The following is a 17,820-nucleotide window of genomic DNA, read 5'->3' as shown; positions in this document are numbered from 1 at the left end:
TATGCATCCCCTGCATTTTGAGCCCCCCTGCCCTCTCCCATCCCATCCCTCTAGGTCATCAGAGAGCACAGGCCTGAGCTCCCTGTGATATATAGCGGCTTCTCCCTCGTTATCTGCTTTAAACGGGATAGTGTATATGTGTCAGTGCTACTTTCTCAATGCATCCTGCCTTCTCCTTCCCCCAGTGAGTCCACGAGTCTGATCTCTACATCTGCACCTCTATTCCTTCACTGAAAATGACTTTATTAGTATTATTTTTCTAGATTGCATATATGTACATCAATGTATGATCTTTGTTTTTTTCTCTGACTTATTTTACTCTGTATAACAGGTTCTAGGTTCATCAACTTCAGTACGGCTGACTTAAATTTGCTCCTTTTTTATGGCAGAATCATAGTCCATTGTATATAGGTACCACTCTTCATTAGCCATTCATCTGCCAAAGGATATCTAGATCAATTCCAGGCCCTGGTTATTGTAAATAGTGCTGCAATGAACATTGGGGCACATATGTCTTTTAAAAGTACTGTTTTCTCAGAGCATATACCCAGTAGTGGGATTGCTGGCTGACATAGTAGTTTATTCCTACTTTTCTTCTTCTTGTTTTTTTTTTTGGTTTTTTGTTTTTTCCAAGAAATCCCCATACTGTTCTCAATAGTGGCCATATCAATTTACATTTCCACCAACAGCACAAGAGGGTTCCCTTTTCTCCACATGCTCTCTAGCATTTATTATTTGTAGATTTTTTTGGTGATGACCATTCTGACTGGTGTGAGAAGACACCTCATTACAGTTTTAACTTGTACGTCTCTAATAATAAGCTATGTTGAGCATTTTTAATATATTTATTAGCCATCTTTATGTTTCTTTGGAGAAATGTCTATTTAGGTCATCAGCCTATTTTCTGATTGGGTTGTGTGTTTTCTGATATTGAGCCATATAAGTTGCTTATATATTTTGAAGATTAATCCTTCATCAGTTACTTCAATTTCAATTATTTTCTTTCATTATGAGTGGTATTCTAGGGGAAAACCACTAGATCATTTAGGTATGACCTAAATCAAATCCATTATGTCTATACAGTGGAAGTGAGAAATAGATTTAAGGGACTAGATCTGATAGAGTGCCTGATGAACTATGGATGGATGTTTGTGACATTGTACAAGAGACAGGAAGCAAGACCATCTCCAAGAAAAAGAAATGCAAAAAAGCAAAATGGCTGTCTGAGGAGCCTTACAAATAGCTGTGAAAAAGAAGAGAAGCAAAAAGCAAAGGAGAAAAGGAAAGATACACTTATTTGAATGCAGAGTTCCAAAGAATAGCAAGGGGAGATAAGAAAGCCTTCCTCAGCGATCAATGCAAAGAAATGGAGGAAAACAATAGAATGGGAAAGACTAGAGATCTCTTTAAGAAAATTAGAGATACCAAGGGAATATTTCACGCAAAGATGGGCTCAATAAAGGACAGACATGGTATGGACCTAACAGAAGCAAATGATATTAAGGAGAGGTGGCAAGAATACACAGTAGAACTGTACAAGAAAGGTCTTCACGACCCAGATAATCATAAAGGTGTGATGACTCACATTCACCTAGAGCCAGTTATCCTGGAATGTGAAGTCAGGTGGGCCTTAGGAAGTATCACTATGAACAAAGCTAGTGGAGGTGATGGAATTCCATTTGAGCTATTTCAAATCCTGAAAGATGAAGCTGTGAAAGTGCTACACTCAATATATCAGCAAATTTGGAAAACTCAGCAGTGGTCACAGGACTCGGAAAGGTCAATTTGCATTCCAATCCCAGAGAAAGGTAATGCCAAAGAATGTTCAAACTACCACACAATTGCACTCATCTCACTCGCTAGTAAAGTAATGCTCAAAATTCTCCAAACCAGGCTTCAGCAATATGTGAACCATGAACTTCCAGATGTTCAAGCTGGTTTTAGAAAAGGCAGAGGAACAAGAGATCAAATTGCCAACATCTTCTTGATCATCAAAAAAACAAGATAGTTCCAGAAAAACATCTATATCTGCTTTATTGACTACACCAAAGCCTTTGACTGTGTGGATCACAATAAACTGTGGAAAATTCTGAAGGAGATAGGAATACCAAACCACCTGATCTGTCTCTTGAGAAACCTGTACACAAATCAGGAAGCAAAGGTTAGAACTGGACATGGAACAACAGACTGGTTCCAAATAGGAAAAGGATGTATATTGTCATAGGAAAAAATGCTGTATATTGTCACCCTACTTATTTAACTTATATGCAGAGTACATCATGAGAAATGCTGGGCTGGAAGAAGCACAAGCTGGAATCAAGATTGGTGGGAGAAATGTCAATAACCTCAGATATGCCGATGACACCACCTTTATGGCAGAAAGTAAAGAAGAGCTAAAGAGCCTCTTGATGAAAGTGAAAGAGGAGAGTGAAAAAGTTCGCTTAAAGCTCAACATTCAGAAAGCTAAGATCATGGCATCCGGTCCCATCACTTCATGGAAAATAGATGGGGAAACATTGGAAACAGTGACTGACTTTATTTTTCTGGGCTCCAAAATCACTGCTGATGATGACTGCAGCCATGGAAATTAGAAGACGTTTGCTCCTTGGAAGGATAATTATGACCAACCTAGACAGCATAGTAAAAAACAGAGACATTACTTTGCCAACAAAGGTTCATCTAGTCAAGGCTATGGTTTTTCCAGTGGTCATGTATGAATGTGAGAGTTGGACTGTGAGGAAAGCTGAGCATGGAAGAATTGATGCTTTTGAACTGTGGTGTTGGAGAAGACTCTTGAGAGTCCCTTGAACTGCAAGGAGATCCAACCAGTCCATTCTAAAGGAGATCAGTCCTGGGTGTTCTTTGGAGGGCTTGATGTGGAAGCTGAAACTCCAATACTTTGGCCACCTCATGCGAAGAGTTGACTCATTTGAAAAGATCCTGATCCTGGGAAAGATTGAGGCCAAGAGGAGAAAGGGATGATAGAGGATGAGATGGTTGGATGGCATCAGCAACACAATGGACATTGGTTTGGGTGGATTCCAGGAGTTGGTGATGGACAGGGAGGCCTGGAGTGCTGCAATTCATGGGGTTGCAAAGAGTCAGACACAACTGAGTGAGTGAACTGAATTGAACTCATTATGAGGGTTATGTTTTTATCTTGTTTATGGTTTCCTTTTCTATGCAAAAGCTTTAAGTTTAATTAGGTCTTATTTCTTTTTTGCTTTTTATTTCCATTATTCTAGGAGATGGGTCAAAGAGTACATTGCTGTGACTTATGTCAAATAATGTCAAACTGGCTATGTTTTCCCTTAAGAGGTATAGAGTTTCTGTACTTACATTTAAGTGTTTAACCAATTTTTAGTTTATTTTTGTGTTAGGAAGTGTTTAGTCTCATTGTTTTACATGGAGCTATCAAGATTTCCTGATGCCATGTGAAGAAGTCGTCTTTTTTACATTGTACATTCTTGCCTCCTTTGTCAAATATAAGGTGGCCATAGGTGTGTGGGGTATCTCTGGGTTTTCTGTATTGTTCCATTGTTATATATTTTTTGTTTTTGTGCCACTATCATACTGTCTTGATGACAATAACTTTGTGGTATAGTCTGAAGTCAGGTAGGTCGAGTGCTCCTGATCCATTTTTCTTTCTCAAGAATGCATTGCTTATTCAAGATATTTTGTGTTTCCATGCAAATTGTATTTTGTTGTTGTTGTTGTTCTAATTCTGTTAGAAATGCCATTGCTATTTTAATGGGAATTCCATTAAATCTGTAGTTTGCTTTGGGTAGTAATTTTCACTATATTCATTCTGCCAATCCAAGAACGTGTTATATTTCTTCATCTGTTTGTGTCATTTTTTTATTTCTTTCATCAATGTCTTACAGTTTTTTGCATAGGTGTCTTTGGTATCTTTAGTTAGTTTTATTCCTAGGTGTTTTTAAATCAATCTATTTATTTTTAATTGGAGGATAATTGCTTTACAATATTGTGTTAGCTTCTGCCATACATCAACATGAGTCAGCCATAAGTATACATATGCCCCCTCCCCCTTAAATCCCTCCCCCCCCACACCTTATCACACTCCTCTAGGTTGTCACAGAACACCATGTTCCATCTCCCTGGATCATATAGCAAATTCCCACTGGCTATCTATTTTACATATGTTAATCAATGTGTTTCAATGCTACTTTCTCAATTTTCCCACACTCTGCTTCTCCTATAGTGTCAGTAAATCTGGTTTCTATGCCTGCCTCTTCATTTCTGCCCTGCAAATAGATTTATCAGTACCATCTTTCTAGGTGTCATATAAATATGCATTAGTATATGATATTTGTTTTTCTCTTTCTGACTTACTTCACTCAGAACTAGAACAAAGTTTCACAATTTGCATGGAAACATAAAGAATCTGAATAGTCAAAACAACCTTGAGAAAAAAGAATGGAGCTGGACGAATCAACCTGTCTGAATTTAGACTATACTATAAAGCTACAGTCATCAAGACAGTATGGTAATTGTGGTTGTAGATTTTCCTCTTTCAGTACTTTAATATACCCTGCCATTCCCTTCTAGCCTTTTGAGCTTCTGCTGAAAGATCCACTGTTAATTGTATGGGTTTTCTCTTGCATGCCTCTTGTTGCTTTTCCCTTGCTGCTTTTAATATTCTTTCTTTGTGCTTAACATTTGTGAGCTTGAATAATATGTGTCTAAATGTGTTTCTCCTTGGCTTTAACCTGTAGGGGACTCTCTGAGCTTCTTGGACTTGATTGACTATTTCCTTTCCCATGTTGGGGAAGTTTCAACTATGACTTCTTCAAAGCCTTCCTTTTTTTCCTTCTTCCTCTGGGACCCCTATAACTAGAATGTTGGTGCATTTAATATTGTTCCAAAGGTCTCTGAGGCTGTCCTCAATTCTTTTCATTCCTTTCCCTTTATTCTTCTCTTTAGCAGTTATTTCCACCATTCTATCCTCTAGCTCACTTATCTGTTCCTCTGCCTCAGTTATTATGCTATTGGTTCCTTCTAGAGCATTTTTAATTTCAGTAATTGTGTTATTCACCTATGTTTGCCTATTCTTTATTTCTTCTATGTCCTTGGTGATTGTATTAGCTGTGTTAAATGCTTCTTGCATTTTCTCCATTCTATTTTCAAGTCTTCAGAGAATCTTTACTGTGATTATTCTGAATTACCTTTCAGGGAGATTACTTATTTCCTCTTCACTTATTTGGTTTTGTGATCTTCTACCTTGCTTTTTCATTTGTAGTGTATTTCTCAGTCTTTTAATTTTTCTCCCCTAACTTGCTCCACCTGAGATCTCCTTTTCGCAGGCTTTAGGGTTGTATTATTTCTTTTTTTTTTTTTAATTTTGCCCTTGGAAGGAAATGTTGACTGGGTGGATTGTGTTGATTTCTTGTTGAGGTTGATGTGACTGTGTTATCGGAGTAGGAGGAGATCAAGTAGGTAATTACAGAAATACTGGGACATATCCACATGCTTCTGAACATACAGTTATAACCAAAGTGTTCTACAGAAAAGAGTACAGGAATCTGACTTGGTGAGCAAGGGAAACCAGAGGTGCTATCAGCCAATTGAAAGCAGAGATAGCTAATGCTCAATCTGGAAATCTGAGTAGGAGCAGAAGGCCAACCGGGAATGTAGCATAGAGAGCTCAAGAATTTAACTTACCTGGTGAAAGAATAAAGAGTGAGGGAAAAGGGGGAGAATATAAAAAGAGGGAAAAGAGAAAGAGAAAGGAGGGAAAAGACAAAAGGAGAGGGTGGAGAAGAGGATTAAAGAAAAAGAGAGAGAGAAAAGAAAAACTAGAGGAGCAAAGATGAATAGATGTATGTGGAAAAGATTTATATATATTCAGGAATAGCTACAGCTGGTAAAGAACTATAGGAAAAGCAGTTGAATACATCAAAAACAAAATCCAAAAAACTCATCAAGGAAAATAAAAGTGAGAAAGAGAAAAAAAAAAAACTTAAAATTAATGTGTTTCTTTCTTTTTTTGACAAGAAACACAAAGAGGAAAACTCCACAGCACTACGAAGGCTAATATGGAGGTGGAAATGTGTAGGGTGGGTAAATTGTGTGATTTATAAGAAAACAAAATCTTAAAATGATTTTTTTCTTTTTTCTTTTAACCAAGGAAAACTCCACAGCACTGCAAAAGGCTAGTATGATGGTGGAACTATGTTGGGGTCTAAACAGTGTGATTTATAAGGATAAATAATCTTAAAATGATTTTTTTTTTTTTTTTTATTTTCTTGAGAAGAAAAAAGAGGAAAACTCCATAGCACCTCTGAAGGCTAGTGTGAAGGCGGAAATGTGCTGGGGAAATAAACAGTGTGGTATATAAGAGAAAAAAGAAAAACATTTTTAAAAGGTTCTCAAGGCTCCTGGTTGTGGAGTCTGCCCCTGCGGATGCGGTTGGGTTAGTGTCCTGTGTGCTTTCCCGGTTGGAGGAGCTTGTGCCTGCGTCCTGGTTGCTGCAGCTGGATCTCGTCTCTCTGGAGCGCTGTGCAGTGTCCGTAGTAGGTTTTGGAGTGTCTACGGGTTCAGAATGCCTTTGGGCAGTCGTTCTTGCTTTTGTGGTATTGGGCGCGTCCATTTCCGTAGCTGCTTCAGAGGGCCCTCTCAGCGCATCTGCAGTGCCGCCAGCCCCCGATTTGTCCCTGGGATCATTGCTGGTGCTTCTGTTCCCCTGTCCCGCCCTGCGCTGCTGGCAGGAGCTTGCTAGGTAGGTGCTTGGGCGGATCCTTCCGTGTCGCGGTCACTTGTGCGTTCCCTCAGCCCCGGAGCTCACCCTCTGCGTGATGAGGCATGTGTGCATTTGTCTGAGTCCCCGAGGTCTGCCCTCTGCATGGCGGGGCATGTGTGTATTTGTCTCTGTCCCCGAGGTCTGCCCTCTGCATGACAGGCCGTGTGTGCATTTGTCTGCGTCCCCGAGGTCTGCCCTCCTCGTCGCGGGGCATGTGTGCATGTGTCTGAGTCCCCGAGGTCTGCCCTCTGCATGGCGGGGCGTGTGTGTATCTGTCTGAGTGCCCGAGGTCTGCCCTCTGCATGGCGGGGCATGTGTGTATTTGTCTCTGTCCCCGAGGTCTGCCCTCTGCATCACGGGCCGTGTGTGCATTTGTCTGAGTCCCCGAGGTCTGCCCTCTGCGTCGCGGGGCGTGTGTGCATGTGTCTGAGTCCCCGAGGTCTGCCCTCTGCATGGCGGGGCGTGTGTGTATCTGTCTGAGTCCCCGAGGTCTGCCCTCTGCATGGCGGGGCATGTGTGTATTTGTCTCTGTCCCCGAGGTCTGCCCTCTGCATGACAGGCCGTGTGTGCATTTGTCTGCGTCCCCGAGGTCTGCCCTCCTCGTCGCGGGGCGTGTGTGCATGTGTCTGAGTCCCCGAGGTCTGCCCTCTGCATGACAGGCCGTGTGTGCATTTGTCTGCGTCCCCGAGGTCTGCCCTCCTCGTCGCGGGGCGTGTGTGTATCTGTCTGAGTCCCCGAGGTCTGCCCTCTGCATGGCGGGGCGTGTGTGCATCTGTCTGAGTCCCCGAGGCCTGCCCTCTGCATCGCGGGGCATGTGTGTATCTGTCTGAGTCCCCGAGGTCTGCCCTCTGCGTGGCGGGGCGTGTGTGTATCTGTCTGAGTCCCCGAGGTCTGCCCTCTGCATTGCGGGGCGTGTGTGTATCTGTCTGAGTCCCCGAGGTCTGCCCTCCTCGTCACGGGGCGTGTGTATATCTGTCTGAGTCCCCGAGGTCTGCCCTCTGCATCGCGGGCCGTGTGTGTATCTGTCTGAGTCCCCGAGGTCTGCCCTCCTCGTCGCGGGCCTTGTGTGTATCTGTCTCCGTCCCCGAGGCCTGCCCTCTGCATCGCGGGCCGTGTGTGCATTTGTCTGAGTCCCCGAAGTCTGCCCTCTGCGTGACGGGGCGTGTGTGTATCTGTCTGAGTCCCCGAGGTCTGCTCTCTGCGTGGCGGGGCTTGTGTGTATCTGTCTGAGTCCCCGAAGTCTGCCCTCTGCATCGCGGGGCGTGTGTGTATCTGTCTGAGTCCCCGAGGTCTGCCCTCTGCGTCGCGGGGCTTGTGTGTATCTGTCTGAGTCCCCGAGGTCTGCCCTCTGCATCGCGGGGCGTGTGTGTATCTGTCTGAGTCCCCGAGGTCTGCCCTCTGCGTCGCGGGGCTTGTGTGTATCTGTCTGAGTCCCCGAGGTCTGCCCTCTGCATCGCGGGCCGTGTGTGTATCTGTCTGAGTCCCCGAGGCCTGCCCTCCTCGTCGCGGGCCGTGTGTATATCTGTCTGAGTCCCCGAGGTCTGCCCTCTGCATGGCGGGGCGTGTGTGTATCTGTCTCCGTCCCCGAGGCCTGCCCTCTGCATCGCGGGGCGTGTGTGTATCTGTCTCCGTCCCCGAGGTCTGCCCTCTGCGTCGCGGGGCGTGTGTGCATGTGTCTGAGTCCCCGAGGCCTGCCCTCTGCATCGCGGGCCGTGTGTGTATCTGTCTGAGTCCCCGAGGCCTGCCCTCCTCGTCGCGGGCCGTGTGTGCATGTGTCTGAGTCCCCGAGGTCTGCCCTCTGCATCGCGGGGCGTGTGTGTATCTGTCTGAGTCCCCGAGGCCTGCCCTCTGCGTGGCGGGGCGTGTGTATATCTGTCTGAGTCCCCGAGGTCTGCCCTCTGCATCGCGGGCCGTGTGTGTATCTGTCTGAGTCCCCGAGGCCTGCCCTCCTCGTCGCGGGCCGTGTGTGCATGTGTCTGAGTCCCCGAGGCCTGCCCTCTGCATGGCGGGGCGTGTGTGTATGTGTCTGAGTCCCCGAGGTCTGCCCTCTGCGTGGCGGGGCGTGTGTATATCTGTCTGAGTCCCCGAGGTCTGCCCTCTGCATCGCGGGGCGTGTGTGTATCTGTCTGAGTCCCCGAGGTCTGCCCTCTGCATCGCGGGGCGTGTGTGTATCTGTCTGAGTCCCCGAGGCCTGCCCTCTGCATGGCGGGGCGTGTGTGTATCTGTCTGAGTCCCCGAGGTCTGCCCTCCTCGTCGCGGGGCGTGTGTGTATCTGTCCGAGTCCCCGAGGCCTGCCCTCTGCATGGCGGGGCGTGTGTGTATCTGTCTGAGTCCCCGAGGTCTGCCCTCCTCGTCGCGGGGCGTGTGTGTATCTGTCTGAGTCCCCGAGGCCTGCCCTCTGCGTCGCCAGGCGTGTGTGCATTTGTCTGAGTCCCCGAGGTCTGCCCTCTGCGTGGCGGGGCGTGTGTATATCTGTCTGAGTCCCCGAGGCCTGCCCTCTGCATCGCGGGGCGTGTGTGTATCTGTCTGAGTCCCCGAGGCCTGCCCTCTGCATCGCGGGCCGTGTGTGTATCTGTCTGAGTCCCCGAGGTCTGCCCTCTGCATCGCGGGCCGTGTGTGCATTTGTCTGAGTCCCCGAGGTCTGCCCTCTGCATCGCGGGCCGTGTGTGCATTTGTCTGAGTCCCCGAGGCCTGCCCTCTGCGTCACGGGGCGTGTGTGTATCTGTCTGAGTCCCCGAGGCCTGCCCTCTGCATCGCGGGGCGTGTGTGTATCTGTCTGAGTCCCCGAGGCCTGCCCTCTGCGTCGCGGGGCGTGTGTATATCTGTCTGAGTCCCCGAGGCCTGCCCTCTGCGTCACGGGGCGTGTGTGTATCTGTCTGAGTCCCCGAGGCCTGCCCTCTGCATCGCGGGGCGTGTGTGTATCTGTCTGAGTCCCCGAGGCCTGCCCTCTGCATCGCGGGGCGTGTGTATATCTGTCTGAGTCCCCGAGGCCTGCCCTCTGCGTCGCGGGCCGTGTGTGCACTTGTTTCACCTCACTGCCCGCACTCTCCGTCACCGGGGTTATTTGCTCCTCTTTAGGCTGCGCCAGCGGGGCTGTGTGCGCGGCCCGTCTGTCTGCCTCCTCTCTGTCGGCACCCCAGCCCCGCTCTGTGCCAGCTGCTTGTCCCACGCGGCCACCCCGACCTGCCCTCTGTGCTGCAGGGCTTGTCTGCACTGGCTGGGTTTGTGTGCCGGCCCGCTCTCGGTTCCCTGCGCCCGCCGTCTGTTTGGGGACACGGTCCAGGCGCTCTTAAGGGGCTGAGGAGCGCAGCTTTCTCTGTTTGAAGTGAGGTGAAGTCGCTCAGTCATGCGGACTCTTTGCGACCCCACGGACTATACCCTACCAGGCTCCTCTGTCCATGGTATTTTCCAGGCAAGAACACTAGAATGGGTAGCCATTTCCTCCTCCAAGGAAATCTTCCTGACTCGGGGATTGAACCTGGGTCTCCCTCATTGCATGCAGACGCTTTACCCACTGCCCTCCAAGTCCCTGCTTTGCCTGAATTTCAGAGACTTCGCAACTCCCCTTTGGACCCGCCTGTGAGGGAATTTCCCTGTGCATGGGGATTCCTGTTTCAGCGTTCCCTTCCTCCCTTGGGGAACAAGCTCCTGTCCAGAATTTCTCCATCTTTTCCCTTTTTATGTCTCCCTCCTCTCTCCTATCTCATTTCAGGGAGTTAGGCCTGTCCCCCTGGAGGCCTAGAGCTTGCTTCGTAGGAGTTGTACCATGACTTCATGAGTTTTTGAGGTATTTGGAGCAAGGCTGGCCATCTCCCAATCTTACTCCTCTGAGGCAGTCTCAGAGACCCCTGGGACAACATTAAACACAAGAATATTCTAATTATAGGTGTCTTAGAAGAAGAAGAGAAAAAGCCAGGGTATGACAAAATATTAGAGGAGACAATAGTCAAAAATTTCCCTAACATGGGATAGGAAGAGCCATCTAAATCCAGCAAGCCCAGAGAGTCCCAAAAGTCCCACAACTCCCGTAAGTCCCATACTCCCTTGGATAAGTCCAAGGAGAAATATTCCAAGACACATCAATCAAACTAACAGAAATTAAACCCAAAGAAAAAATATTATTAAAAGTATCAAGGGAAATGCAATAAATCATATTCAAGGGACTGTCCATAAGGGAGTTTGTTCCTTTCAATTTATTTTGTTTTTAATAATGACATATATTCAGCAACTATTCCAATAGGATATTTCAATGATGTTACTGATTTATAGATTGCCAATGCATTTGCTTACCTTTGAGAATGGATTCTGAACCAGTTGGATAAACATAAATCAATATTTAGATTTACACACAGGCATAGATAAGCATATTACGGTGTTATGCTTCTCAAATTGAATGTGTGCCTTAATCACCTGGGATTGTCATTTAACACAGATTCTAAATTAGGAGGCGTGGGTTAGGGCCTGGATTTTGCATCCTAAGCAAGGAATGTCATACTGCTGTTCCACAGCCTCACTATGAGCAATAACATTTACATCAATTCAGTTAAGTCGCTCAGTAATGTCTGACTCTTTGCGACCCAATGAGCTGCAGCACGTCAGACTTCCCTCTCCATCATCAACTTGTAGAGCTTGCTTGGACTGATGTCCATCAAGTTGGTGATGCCATCCAACCATCTCCTTTTTTGTCGTCCCCTTCTCCTGCCTTCAATCTTTCCCAGCATCAGGGCCAGTTCTTTGCTTCAGGTGGCCAAAGTATTAGAAAACATATAGAAACTATATTGGAAATCAAAATAGAAACCATCTGATTGGAACTCTTCCAATGAATATTCAGGACTGATCTCCTTTAGGATTTACTGGTTTGATCTCCTTGCAGTCCAAGGGGCTCTCAAGAGTCTTCTCCAATACCACAGTTCAAAAACGTCAATTCTTTGGCCCTCAGCTTTCTTTATAGTCCAACTCTTAGATCCACACATGACTACTGGAAAAACCATTGCTTTGATTAAACAGACCTTTGTTGTCAAAGTGATATCTTGGCTTTTTAATATGCTGTCTAGTTTGGTCATAGTTTTTCTACCAAGGAACAAGTGCCTTTTAATTTCATGGCTACAGTTACCATCCACAGTGAGTCTGGAGCCCAAGAAAAGAAAGTCATCACTGCTTCCAGTGTTTCCCCTTCTATTTCCCATGAAGTGATGGGACCAGATGCCATGAACATGTATTTGACTAAGTGTACCACCTGACCTGCCTCTTGAGAAACCTGTATGCAGGTCAGGAAGCAATAGTTAGAACTAGACATGGAACAACAGACTGGTTCCAAATAGGAAAAGGTGTATGTCAAGGCTGTATATTGTCACCCTGCTTATTTAACTTACATGCAGAGTACATCATGAGAAACACTGGGCTGGAAGAAGCACAAGCTGGAATCAAGATTGCTGGGAGAAATATCAATAACCTCAGATATGCCGATGACACCACCCTTATGGCAGAAAGTGAAGAGGAACTAAAAAGCCTCTTGATGAAAGTGAAAGAGAAGAGTGAAAAAGTTGACTTAAAGCTCAACATTCAGAAAACTAAGATCATGGCATCTGGTCCCATCACCTCATGGGAAATAGATGGGGACACAGTGGAAACAGTGTCAAACATTATTTTTTTGGGCTCCATAATCACTGCAGATGGTGACTGCAGCCATGAAATTAAAAGACGCTTACTCCTTGGAAGCAAAGTTATGACCAACCTAGATAGCATATTAAAAAGCAGAGATATTACTTTGCCAAAAAAGGTCCATCTGGTCAAGGCTATGGTTTTTCCAGTGGTCATCTATGGATGTGAGAATTGGACTGTGAAGAAAGCTGAGCACCAAAAAATTGATGCTTTTGAACTGTGGTGTTGGAGAAGACTTTTGAGAGTCCCTTGGACTGCAAGGAGATCCAACCAGTCCATCCTGAAGGAGCTCAGTCCTGGGTGTTCTTTGGAAGGACTGATGCTGAAGCTGAAACTCCAATACTTTGGCCACCTCATGTGAAGAATTGACTCGTTGGAAAAGACCCTGATGCTGGGAGGGATTGGGGGCAGGAGGAGAAGGGGATGACAGAGGATGAGATGGCTGGATGGCATCACCAACTCGATGGGCATGAGTTTGAGTAAACTTCGGGAGCTGGTGATCGACAGGGAGGCCTGGCATGCTGCGATTCATGGGGTCGCAAAGAGTCAGACATGAGTGAGCGACTGAACTGAACTGAACTGAGGGTTAGTTCTCTGATAGTCTAGGGTCTTGAAATCAGTTCTACCAGTGCAAAGGCTCAGGGCTTATCTGATGAGGAATGAAGTTTCCAAAAGTGGTTTGTTATGACATTAAGTAATATTAAAATAAATATCCAAAAAGGAGAAACCAAAGATGAACTCCAGACAAATGGCAGTTGCAAAATCAGGCAAAAAAAATTGAAATAATGCAAAATGCACATATACATATACACCCACGATCAAAGTAAAAACTGTCCAACAAATGTAAAGTACAGTAGATTGACCCAGCAAACAAAGGAAATAAAAATTTATATTGACCAGTTAAGAACAAAGCTAACTAAAGCACAAACTGGAAAATAAAAGTAAAGCAAGATGCCAAGTCAGAAACAAATCAATGAAAATAAAACTAGCAAATATTTTGAGAGGGAAGGAAAGAAAGAAATAATAGAGATGCAAATTTAAAGTGAGGTAGAAGAAGAAGATTTATGTACATTAAAGATTAACTGCAAGGGGAAAATACAGTAGGAAAGGAAAACAAAAGAATAAATATAGAAAAAGTATAATAGATTTAATTTTTTTTTATTAAAAATAAAAGAGAGAAAAGAAAAAAACAACAGCAGCAGCAACAACAACAAAACCAAAAGGAAAACTCCACAGAGCTGCACAAGCTCAACGTAGAGGCAGAAGTTTACAACAGCAGTAAAATTGTGACTCAGAGAAAAAAACAAACAAACAAACTCAAAAGCTTAACTGGATTTCATAGTGCCAATAAAATTGACAACTATAACAGAGGGGCGAAAAATGAAAAGAAAAAAAAAAAATCAAAAGAATCCGCAGAACAAGTCAAAGCATAAAACAACGAATGCTTTCCTCAGTCACTGCTGTCAGAGCCCTTTTCCTCGCTGGGTGTCACGGTCAACCTCACCTCCCTAGGATGCCCTCCAACTCTGTGATGAGCTCTAGACCTGCTGTGAGGCGGCTCAGATTCTAATCTGGTCCTCCTGTGTGTTCTTGCCTCCAAGGCCCACAGCTATCAGAACTAGTGCGTTTTCTTTTATAGGAACTCTCAATGGCCTTTTATATATCCCATAGACACAGAGTCTGCCTAGTTGATCATGTGGATTTGATCTGCAGCTTCTACAACTGGTAGGAAGGTTTTGGGTCTTCTTCCTCAGCCACACTACCCCCTTGGTTTCAACTGTGGTTTTATTTCCACCTCTACATGTGGATTGTCCACTGGGGTGTGCACCTGAGGCTGCCCTGGAGGACTTGGGTTTGCCCCTGTGAGGGCCAGGTGTGGAGGAGGTGCAGCTGCTTGGGTGGCAGGGTTCTGGCAGCACCAGGTACTCACAGGGGGTTGGCGGCTAGGGCAGCAGGGAATATAGTGCTCTAGAAGGGTATGGTGACCAGTATTGACCAATACGCTCCAGTATTCTTGCCTGGAGACCTCCCTCCCTGACAGAGAAGCCTGGTAGGCCACAAAAGGGCTGTAAAGAGTTGGACATGACCAAGTGACCCCATGCGCATAGACACAAAACATTTTTTGCCTGTGGCAGCTCTGCCTCAATGAAAGATAAGCGTGAAGGTGGTGCAGCTGCTTGACTTCTGGGGATCCTGGAGGTGCTTAGTGTGAAAGGACATGCACGGCCTCTGCTGCAGGAGTTGTGGCCCTATCAGAGTCTTTTTTTGAGCCTCTTGTAGCTGGCGATCAGAAGCCCTCTGTGGTCAGTCTTTCTCCATAGCTCTGCCTGTTCAGGCACTTAGAGGGCTCCCTTGCCTGGGACATTTCTATACTGTTCAGTGCATCAGGCACATAGAAGGACCCCTTGGTTGGGGTCCTACTCTACAGATCAAAGTGTCAGGCAGTTTAAGGGGCACCCTGGGTAGGGCCCTACTCTGTCATTTGGTGCATCAGTCACTTAAAGGAGAACCCTGGATGGGGCCCTACTCTGTAGTTTGGTGCATCAGGCACGTAGAGGCCCCCTCACCTACATTTGGGGTCCTACTCTGTAGATCAGCATGCCAGGCACTTAAAGAGGCACCCTGGGTGAGGTCCTACTCTGTAGTTTGGTGCATCAGTCACTTAAAGGAGAACCCTGGGTAGGGTCCTACTCTGTAATTTGGTGTATCAGTCACTTAAAGGAGCACCCTGGATGGAGTCCTACTCTGTATTTTGGTGCATCAGGCATATAGAGGCCCCCTCGCCTCCATTTGGGGTCCTACTCTGTAGATCGGCATGTCAGGCAGTTTAAGGGGCACCCTGGGGAGGGTCCTACTCTGTCATTTGGTGCATCAGTCACTTAAAGGAGAACCCTGGGTAGGGCCCTACTCTGTACTTTGGTGCATCAGTCACTTAAAGGAGCACCTTGGTTGGGGGCCTACTCTGTAGTTTGGTGCATCAGTCACTTAAAGGAGCACCCTGGGTGGGGGCCTACTCTGTAGGTCAGTGTATCAGGCTTTTGATGGGCCAGTCTCTTTATTGTTCAGCTGTGGATGCTGGCGTGTGGGGAGAGAGAGGCTATAGTGATGGTTCCAACCCCTACGCATGACTCAGCAGTATCGCCTTACTTCCATGGCTGTCTGACTTTCCTCCATAGGTGTTTCCCACCCCAATCTCCTCCCTCACATCCCCTCAATCTGTCCACAGTCAACAGCAGCCTGGAATTGCTCCATAATCCCTAAACTCCAGTTCCCCCTTCCAGGGGACCAGCTTCCTGTCTGGAGTATGTATGGATGCAGCAAGGACTGTCTGTTTCTCATTCCAATTAGGCTTCCACAGTTCAGCTGCTTCACTCTCAGCCTTAAATGTTTCTCCTCTGACCCAGACAAATGTGGGGGTCGGACCCCTGCTTCAGTTCCCCCACCCGCCCAGGGCAGGTCCAGTCCTACTAACACTCCTGTTCCCCCCCCCCCCAGTTCCTTCATCCTATTGCTTTTTGCGTGGTCCTGTGTATTCTTTTCCACAGGTCAGGTGCTCCTGTCCACTCTCAGCTGGTGTTCCATATGCCCTTCTGCATGTGAAGGTGGATTCCTGATGTATCCATGGAAAGAGATGCCCTCCACATTCACCTACTCTTCTGCCATCTTGTTCCACCCCTGCCAGTTCAACTTTTTGATGCTGATCTATTATTATTATATCTCACAGACTTTTCCCAACATACTAAAAAGTAGTTGACACCCTCTTTCATTTTTATTTTTACCAAAAAGAAATCACATCCACATTTATATTTTATTAATCATAATCATGAGAATGGTGCAGCAGTCTTGGGAAGCTTGAGTGTACTTTGCTCATCTTAGTAAGAAGTCTGTTCTGTCCTTGTACAGTTCCATGCAAGACTGTATTAGAGTAATATGCAGCTTGTGAAGACTTATTCATCTGTTAAAGACATGGTTTCTGTATAAACAAAGCCCAAGAAAAGCATACTTGCATACTCTCAAAGCCACAGGGCATACTTCTAATACTTCAAGGATTGAAACAATATAAGGAGCAAAAAAAGTATTTTGACTTGCTAGGATACATCACTTTGACTTTATGACCATAAAACATGGGTTTTATGACAAACTGATTTCTCGTCATTATATCAATTTCTAACCCAGGCTGATAAGAGGATGTTAAGTTGAAACAAATATGTTGCTAAACCAAATTTCAAAAATTGTTTTTTATATTGATAAAATCATCTCACAGAAGTATAAATAGCTACTTGGGTATATGAAATAAAATAAAATCACTGCACAATTGCTTTTTTTCTAAATGTACTCAAAATGAAAGCAAAAACCTGTGAATATGAATAAAAATGTTTAAATAGTATAATATTTCTTCAATAGAAGGAGTATGAAATCCTAAATATTCATTTCTGGCAATGACAGCTGTGTATGAATTATTTTCTTCTCTTTCTATATTCATCTTATTTTGTTTTAAGAAATGCATATTTATTTCTATAACATTGTGTTATCTTTAAAACATTTCAACCTTGTAAAATTTACTTAGGTTTCTTTTTTTTACTTAATATATGATTTATTCTGAAGAATGTTCCATGTGCATTTAAGAAAATTTTATATTCTGTTATTGATTTTTGCAACATTCATTCCTTCTGGAAGTAACACAATTCTGTGTTGATATGATTCATGATGTCTCACAGGTACCTTAGCTCTGTTTAGCTTTGTTCTTTGATCATCTGCTCCTAAGACCATACAACTTCAATTTACGTATCTTCAAGTTTGTTGATATTTTCTTCTACCTGCTCAAATCTGCTGTTGAAATTCTTTATTCAGTTATTGTAATTTGGGCCTCAGAATTTCTGTTTACTTTTTGTAATTTCTATCTGTTGATATTTTCTGTTTATATATGGCTCTATATCTTCTTCAGCTAGTTTTACATGGTTTTCTTTAGCTCTTTGAGTGTATTTAAGATCACTGATTTTAAGTATTTGTCTTATAAATCCAATATCTGTGTTTCCTCAGGGACAGTTTCTACTCAGTTCTCCTCTGAATAGGCCATGCTTGTGTGTATGCTTGATAAGTTGCCTCAGTTGTGTCTGCCTCCTTTTGACCCTATGGACTGTAGCGCACCAAGCTCCTCTGTGCGTGGAATTCATCGGGCAAGAATACTGCAGTGGGTTTCCATGGCCTCCCTCTAGGGGATCTTCTCAACCCAGGGACTAAACCTGCATCTCTGTGTCTACTGCAATGACAGGCAGGTACTTTATAGTAGCACCACCTGGGAAGCCCTGAATAGGCTATCATTTCTTGTTTGTTTTCATTTCATAGTTTTTGTTGCAACTTGGGCATTTTGAGTGATATAATGTGGTTACTCTGGAAAT

This window comes from Muntiacus reevesi, chromosome 18 (genome assembly GCF_963930625.1).
Source record: "Muntiacus reevesi chromosome 18, mMunRee1.1, whole genome shotgun sequence".
Lineage (NCBI taxonomy): Eukaryota > Metazoa > Chordata > Mammalia > Artiodactyla > Cervidae > Muntiacus > Muntiacus reevesi.
The sequence above is the reverse complement of the archived record's forward strand: the minus strand, read 5'-3'. Positions refer to the sequence as shown.